Below are 9,582 nucleotides of genomic sequence, written 5' to 3'. Positions count from 1 at the left end.
GGGGTGAGCTTACGCCCAGTGAGTGACCGAGAAAACATAGTAAATTCTCATGCATAATTTCAGAAAATAGTTTTATCTGAAATATAAACTTTTGCAGCATAAATATTTTCCAAGCGTAATGTATATAAAACTGTTTTAAACATAAAACAGTAAAATCATTTCTCAAATCAAAGTATTGTATATCTGGTAAAATAATCCCAACACCAACTACTAGTCCAGAGAGAACCCTTTTGCTCAATCTCTGATTTTATTCACCTATGGCCACACTAAGTACCTTCACACATTAGGTACTACTGCTCAGATACCTTCTCCTTGTACTTCAGTATTGAGCTACTAGGATACCTTCTCCAACGTACTTCAGTATCCCGTTGGCTTGGTACCTTCTCAAACGTACTTCAGTACCAATAGATACCTTCTCCTTGTACTCCAGTATCTAGTTGTTTGGATGCCTTCTCCTTGTACTTCGGCATCTCATTTTACCAAAACTATTTATAAACAACTTTTCTCTTTAAAGCATGACAGTAAACACATATACAACATAGCTTTAAAGATGGTAACGCATGTTGGATAAAATCAATACATATACATATGTAAATAGTTTTTCGACAATATGCATGCGTTCAAATCACAATTCAAACTTGCTTGGAAACCACTTTATAAAACTAGTAGGCATGAGAATTATTTTCGCAAACATGCTTTCTGTAAAACATTTGCAATCAAAACAGTTTAAAAACCTTTTAGTTCGAAAACATTTTAGCCACTCACCTCGAACTCTTAGGAACTTTTCACTCTAGTAGCTCTTCGGGTCCCTTTTTCACCCCTAGAATCCAGATTCAAATTACAATTTAGATTACTTATAGTTCTGAAACTTATTTGGAAATACTTCCTTCTACAAACTGATTTTAAAATGTCTTAGGAATCTTACCATAAACTTTCAGCTCATAATTCCTTGTGGTTTGGCCGAAATCTCAAAATCTTCAAGACTGACCCAGACTGATCCGATAGTCTGACCCTTCTGCCTTCTTCTCAACCTCCAGCCCAGTTCCTTTGAGCCTTTTCCTCTGGCAGCCCTACTCTGAAAACTAGATTCTAGAGCTTTCAGATGGCTTTGAAATCACTCCAAACGCACGAGTATATTGGAAGATCTCCTCGTCCAAAGTTGACACAACTTCATATTTATAGGCGTTCAAATTGCTCGTGGGATTGACAACACCTACTTGGCTGCATGGCCAAATGTTTAATCCTTCCTTTATCAACGTAAGCTGACTTCATCTTGGTTCCATGTGTTCTTCCCAAACGCATCCAACACAATTTCTTAGGGTTTAATAATTTCTCTTAATCGGACACTTAGATTTTAATTGACGTTTGAGAAGCTTGCTCGGCCGTTCAATGCATAAGTGAGGCGTGGGCGTGACGGTCGAATCGGACAAAGCAAGGCTTACACATAGGCGTTCTTGCTCTTTCCGCTCTCGGCAGTGTCGCTCATTCCACTCTCGGCAGTGTCGCTCTCTCCCATTTTCTCACTGGTCTCGCTCTCTCAAGCAATCTTGTTGGTCAGCTCTCTCCAATCTCGCTCTCTCCCTCTCGCTTTCTCCAGCTTTAACTTTTTTCTCCACTCTCGCTCTCTTCAGCTTTCTCGCTGATCTCGCTCTCTCCAGCTTTCTCGCTGGTCTCGATCTCAATGATCTCGCTCTCTCCATCTTTCTCTCCAAGTTTTCTCTCCAATATTTAGCTACTGTGAAAAATGTTCCCCGTATATATTTTTTTTACCTGTTTACTCACCACTTAATGATATTTTTACACGGATCTTCTAGGATAATTCCAAAATAATATTTTCTATATTTTTCCTTAATTCCTTACTCCGTACTTCACCTAATTTTTCTTACTTAGCCGTATTCTTCCCCGAATTTTCCAAACTTAATCTTCATATTATTCCACATTAATTCCATGTACTTAATTTCTATATTATTCTCACTTAATAATTTTCTCCAACTTTTCCAATATTATTTTCTCCTTTCAAATCTCCATTCCTTCTTTCACCAATCACACTAACTATTTTCAACAACCTATTTATTATACAAATTTCATTGCAATTTTACCAATTAAAGCTCAACTTAAATTATTCAAGGAAAATCTACTTAACACTTAGAAACTTCCTTTCCCTTAACTTAGGATTTAACTTTCACTTAGTTAATTCCTTTTATCACTTGCTTAAGTAAGGAAAATAGAAATCCGGGTTTCACAGACCTGTTCCCAAGAAGTGATCTCTCCCGGCTCGAGGGAATACGCCCATTTTCTTGCTTGATCACAAAGAGAAAATGGAAACAAAGTTAGTCGAACTTCTTCGGCAGAGATGTTCGGGAACAAAAAAGTATTGCAGATTTATATAAAGCAACGGAGGTGGGCGTGCGGGTCCTCGCTACGCCGGCCTCCGAATTGTCCTACAGTCTGGATCATCTACAGCATCACCGATTTCATTTCGAATCTGCTTCCATCGAGGGCAGGCCTCATGATTCCTGGAGAGAAATCATAGACGTTTTGCGATGCATAGTCCCTAATGGGTCTATAGCGATCATTTGCCAGCAGGATTGGATTCGCCATGACGTTATTTTCGTTTGGTGCTCCATTTCCAGGCTGCTCCGCCATCTCTTCTTTATCTGACTGTTGTTGTTGGCAGTCTCTCAATCTCCATCTAAACGTCCTCTCAATCTCTGGGTCATAATTCGCCAGAGATTGAGAGTCTGCAAAGAAATCAGAAAAATTACCGTTAGCACACTATTTTGCCGAAGTCCCCGGCAACGACGCCAAAAACTTGATGCGTTATCCTATGATGTGGAATTATGGATGAAATGCGGTAATGGAATTGTGTTGAACAATTAAGTTTTCTCAGTGGAATCCAAGTATAAACCCCACTGAGTTTCCTGGTAAGTCCAGGGTTGAACTCAAGAACTTGGAAAACAATATGCGGTGGTAATTTTTAGGAAAACTTTGTGGTAACCGGTGTCTCAAATAGTTGTTTGGTTTTGTTGATTGTGGTAATGGAAAATAAACAATTGCGGCAGATTCGAGAAAAGTTTGATTGTGTGATAGACGCACTGAGTACGCGGATGAATGGGTTGAGAAGGTCTTTAGCTATCATTACTTAGGAATGCGTCAGACTATGCGATCATGCTACACTCATGCACAGCAAGTCATTTTCCAATGCAAATGCGATGCTCCTAAGTCTAGGACACATGTGTTGAATGAAAAAGTGTCCATAGAGCTTATTCCTAAGTCTCTACTCTTTTCCTATGCAATGATGCAAGATGCACAAAGGCAAGGTGATCGCACACAATCATATCCTATCTCTAAGATGTATGCGATGCGTTAATAACAAATAGTGCTTATTCCTAAGCTCTTATCTCTTGATTATGTGTTCTAATCTGACTCTCTCGAGCCTAGATTCTAACCTGACTTTCCCAAGCCTAGATCCTGTCCTTAGACTACCCTCCCGAGTATCTCTAATGGACGAATGAAGCATACATAACACAAGATAATAGTATGGAGTGAAGATCCAGTTATGCTAGCTAAGTGCTTCTTAACCCATTCAACAGATTTAGCTACTCATGCGTAAATAATAGCGAGTGAACAGATATAGAGAAGTTAGTTCCATTTTTATAAATGAGTTTGAATACAAAATAAAAATGGAAGATAAAGGTAGAGAGCCTGGTAGCAATCCCTTGCTGACCGAGGCTTTTACACTGGCAATCTATTTGGTTCAAAAGATATTCTTGCTTCCGCAGGAGCTGACCCTCTCTCTAATCTTGAAGCTTCTGGTGCTCTCCCAAGCTTACCAGAACGATCTGTCGACACAACTTCATTCTCTCAAGTCCGCCTTAAAATAAAATAAAATCTAAGAACAAGGCTAAACTATCTAAGGAAAAATTCTCTAACTCTCAGAACTGCTGAACTGGTGAACCCCTTTTTTGAAGGATACCTTCGGTATTTATAGAACTTCCAAGGTGAAAGGCGGCTTCTCTCTCATAATTGCACAGATGGGACGACTTTAATTTCCGACTAATTCGCCAAATATTTGTCACCGAAAAGCTGAATGTACTTGTTATCGTTAGCGGCTGTCAACTTAATTCGGATTCGACTGTCATCAGCTTTCTGTCCCATCGTGATTACTTATGCCTTTCACCCTGATGCGCCCACCATGTTGCACCGACCAAGTTGCGGCAATCCTTCTTGAGCAAATATTTGCGAATACAATCACCGCAAAGCCTTGCGGTAATGCTGCGCTCGACCAACAGTTTCCTGTGATCGTTCTTTCCACCTTGCGTCAACGCATATTCTACATAAAAATAAAAAAATCAACTGTTTCTATACGATGAACGCATGTGACCGCAATATTATAAATTTGATGCTTTTTGGACGCAATCTAACATATTTTTATCAACGTAAGCCAGCATTGTTTAAGAACTTAGCACTATGATAACGTGCATTTCTGCCCGTTATCAATCATATAGTTCAAATTTAACTTGTCTTTGAAAAATAATTGTCTAACTCCTCATACGCAGGTTTTTATTGAACCTTATTATGACATTTTTCTGTGCATAGAATTATATAGAAATCCCTATTCAACCCTCTTCAATGTCTTCATCTCCACAACTCATAAATTCTCAAGGTATGCTTATAAAATTCCAATTATCCCTTTACAAATCTAGAAAAAGATCTGTATGCAAATTTTCTTTTCTATCTGTTAGAGTTATTCCTCAAATAATTATAGAATTGAAGGCATCATTTCTACTTATATCTTCATTTTTCCCCTTCTAATTTAAAGTGGATTCCAAATTTTAAAATAGAAACCCAAAACTCTTCTCTGATAGAGGTTTCATCCCCGATCTTACTCTTTGCACTTTGTCTGCTCAGATGTACAAAGAAGCAAAGACATCACACCTTTAAATATGAATATAAAGATGCATATGTGAATAGATTCCTAATTTTTTTTTTCTTTTACAAATTATTTAACCAAACAAGCATTTAGAAGTGGAAGACGTACATTGACTGAGGTTTGAGAATATAGGCCTCCAAGGACAATATATAACATAATGGACCTTTAGAGGTATACAACCTTTTCTTTAGGAATTCTTTTAGTGGTGATTCATAAAGATAGATTGTCATATACTAGTTATAGCTTTTGATAAGCCATAACTATTTGAGCATGTAAATCAAAAATAGAAGAGAAAGGTACAGCAATGTTGTTGCAAAATGCGTCAAATCGTAGTGGATCAATTCAATAAAATAAAATAAAAATATATATTAAGAAGAGGAAACACATGAATTATAGTGGTTCAACATCAAGCTTACATCCACTTTTGAAGGCTCCAGGGGAAAATCATTTTCATTCATAATGGAGATTACAAGATAAGCTTTCTAAAACTCTTTATCTCTCTCTGTCAAAACAAATTAATAATACAATTTCCTTCTTCTTTTATATGTATTACAAGAATTTTAGAGAGTAAAATATTAGTTGAAGCTTAATTGAATAATCAATTTAGGTTCTTCTTTTATATGTATTACAAGAATTTTATTGGGGTTTCTATATATTTTTTAAGGTGCTTTGCTTATGTTAAGGTCTCTTTCTCAACTTCATTGTCATTCTGACTTTTTTCTTTGCTTATGTTGACATTTGAGTAGTAATTTAGTTGAAGTAGGAGTTTGTAAATGTTGTGAACTCTCGATCATTAATTGTCTAATGGAATATTTCGTTTGATTTGTTTAGGATAGTAATAATATAAGGACTCATCATGATGAGAGGGACAATAACGAGGGGATTTCTCATGATGATATAACGATGGTAACAATATAGAGGTTCATCAAACCAGTACAGAAGATCCCCTTCATACCCACAAAGAAACCCACCATGGAGAAGATCTCCTTCAGACCATTGCAAATGAACATTCAAAGAATAGCCAGTTGGGATGATTAGTGAGCAGTACAAAACTCAAGAACCGACTCCAATATCTGAATTGGTGGACACCATCGTTAATGATCCAACTGTCAATGAATAGCCAGTTCATCAGACCGCTAATGAAATACATGAACTCCCCACTCAAGCATTCAATCTTAAGGGCATTTTGATTCGGATTCAACCAAGGTTGTGGGGACTTCAACTCAAAAGAGTGTCCTTGAAGTCAAGGTAAGACTATTGCATGAATTAGTTGTCTTAACATTGTAATGTCACTGATTTATAATTTAAATGTAGGATAAAAACAATCGTGAGCATCGGTAAAGGAAAAAAACCAACCAAGTTCACACTTGAGGATGTGAAAAAAAGGAAAAGGGGAGATTCTCTTTCAGGTAATCCTCAACCCCCTCATTTAAGTGATCCTCAACCACCTGATTCACCTTTAAAATCTTCTTAGCCCCAATCTCAAGAAGCTCAACCACCTTGGTCCACTGGTATTATCAATCCCCCTTGGTCCCTATACCTAACTTCCCCATAAGGACCGTTAGTTCTTATGACCCATGTTTCTGAGTCCCAGATGTTCTGTGAAATGCATTAAAAAAAATGAAAAAGCCATCCTAAAACCAAAAATGAGGAGCGGACGGTAGTATATACCTTTTGGACCAAGGATTTCTTCAAAACACTTGAGTAGAACACATGGGTGCTTGGAGAGGTGAGTACTTCTATTAATTCATTAACCATAATCGATCGTTTAGAAAATTCTAATCAATCGTTTAGAAAATTCTAATCGATTGTTTAGAAGTTTCTAAACGATTGTTTAAATTTTTGTAAACTATTGCATAGAAGGTCCAAACAATCATGTAGACATTACCAAACGATCAGATAGAAAAGTCTTGGCGATCACGTAGAAAGCTCCCAGCAATCACTAAGATAATTCTACACGATCGTTTAAGAAATTATACACGATCTCTAAGATAATTCTACACTATCATTAAGAATTTACAATATTTATAATTATATTTTTCTTTGTTGGACAAGACTATGGATTTCCTATTGAAGCACATGCATCAGAAGTTGCACTCAAAACTTTACATGTACAAGTATCGATTCACGGTGATTGATTCAGGTTTCACGATACAGAAATTTCATATATTTGTTTAATCTACTCTTCACTCAACCATGTATTTACATCTTGCCTTTCCCAAGATGTTTTGATGGAGCCAAAGGTAATTGCTTCTAAGATCCGGTCAGAAGGTCTTGAAATGGAGGATGGAAAAGTGGCAAGCTAGTTGGATCATGAAGTACACATGAGGTTTTGGGCGGACTCTCACATCTTTACTGACTACGTGCTTGGAGAATATAAAAATACAAGCTAGCATGGATGGATGTTGACTTCGTATTTGGGCCAATCAAAATCAAACAACACTGTCTTATGCTTGCCATCGATCTGGAAAGGTGCATAATCTTTGAATTTGACTCCATGTTGAACTACATCGGTAGTGACATAGTTGATGGTTATCTTTAGCTCGTGGCCAAAGCAATACCTTCGATGTTTATTTCTATTTGATTTGACATTCAATATAAGAGGTTCAAGTACGGGCAATGGGAAGTGAAGAGATTGAAGGTGACCCTCCAAAAGTGCAGTCTCTAGACTGTGACATTTTTTGTGCTAAATTTATAGAATACTGTGTAACTGGTGTTGATAGAGCTGGCTTAACACAAGTTAATATGGCATTGTATAGGAAATAATAAGTTGCCCAGTTGTGGGAAAATAAATATTTAAGGTAATAGAATTCAAATTGCATTGTACATTTAACTAAGCAAACAAATAACTAAGCAATCGTCCAAAACTAACTAAACGATCGCATATATCTAATGGTTATTTCTACAATCACACATAATAACTACAAATATACAAAAAGACAAAGTAATCACATATAAATAATAAAATGATCACGTAGAAATAACTAAGTTATCGCATAGATCGAAGTAAACGATCGCACATAATAACTAAGTGATTGCTCTTCATTTATAACAAATCGATCGCATACAAATTACATATCATTGAGCCTAGATGGGTCAGTGTCAGGTGTTATTAATGCTTGTCTGTACGTTTTCTTGTTATGTCCTCTCTGACCACATCCTGTACACCTATGTATTTAACATGACTCATTTACAGTAGAAGGTATCCTAATGGTTTGACATCGATCGACACTTGCTACCTTTTGTGGTGGTAGAATTTCAAGGTCTTCAAAATCTGATCTTCAACTTCATTCTTGTCTATGTCTAACTGGGAAGATTGGTTCTACGTAAGCAGGAAGCACACACTCAACTGTAAACCATTTTTCACATAATGTTTGAACATAAATATTTCTAAAGGTCGCTGCAGACATTGCATGGGAGCACGGATGCAATTAAACTCTATACAAATACATGTCCGTGAATGTAGATCAACCAACCCCCTCAAATATCCATCGTCCATATTAATTGTATGCATGTCCACCGAGGAAACATGATATATTCTAGACATCAATTTCGATTCCTTAAGACTACTCGTTGCATAACCAGTTACAATGTTTGTGCATGCCATTGCATGTGTACGTCAAATATAGAACCAACCTTGTAGCCACTCGTGGATATGCTCTAATAAATGCAACCTAAAATGCACATAGTTACAATGCTCGAATAGATACAACCTAAAATGCACATAGTTTTTTTCTTCCTCGGTCACATTTGATTGGAAGACCCATAAATACATTGGATTTTATTTATCTTTTTTTCTATATTAAAGTTCACTCTTTTTTTATTCTTTATTTTTTGTCTCTATTATAAATATTATGATAATAGATGTTCATTAGATGCTCAACATTACACATTATTAGTATCCATGTAATCCACCTCTTATTTGTCAAATTGCCTATAAATAGTGGCATTTGGTAGGTTATAGAAGATACACATTGGACAAAGTTCGTGAAAAATAGAGAAATGAGAGAATTTAGAGAAATTTTTTATTTTTTATTTTGTTAATTTATTTTATTTTGTTTATTTATATTTTTTGTTTAATTTATTTTAATATTTTTTATATTATATTTATTTTAATATTATAATTTATTGATATTCTGTTCTCATTAACTCTTCAAGCTATGTTTTTATCTTCTTATATTGGACTTTCTCTAGATAACTCCTTCTCAGTCAATAATTGAAGGATTAATTAGTTCAATTTGTTTAAATTAATTAATTTGAACAATTTTTATAAATTTGATTTGAAGATTGAAGATATTTTAGATAATTTGATTCATTCGCTTTCAATAAAACTTTCGGTCAATTTCGAATTATTCAAACAGTAAAGTTATTTTTTCTTTTTTAATCTAAAGAGAAACAATTTTTGAGAGAAAATATATTGAATAAATAAAAGACTATTGGAGAATTTACCGAACATAATGGTTTATGAAATTTACTTTTAAACATTATGTTATTCTACATAAAAGAAAATAGACCATAAATTTATGGTGGCATTAACAACAAAGAAAGTAGAATTTAAACTTGGAAAAGAAATTTTATTCCATGAGACTGAAACTAAAGGGCTAACACAGTAAAATATTAGGGTAGAAGAAAAAAAAAAAGACCGTAAT

This window comes from Benincasa hispida, chromosome 5 (assembly GCF_027475165.1).
Source record: "Benincasa hispida cultivar pf3 chromosome 5, pf3_genome.v1.1, whole genome shotgun sequence".
NCBI classification, from domain to species: Eukaryota; Viridiplantae; Streptophyta; class Magnoliopsida; order Cucurbitales; family Cucurbitaceae; genus Benincasa; species Benincasa hispida.
Note: the sequence above shows the minus strand (reverse complement) of the source record.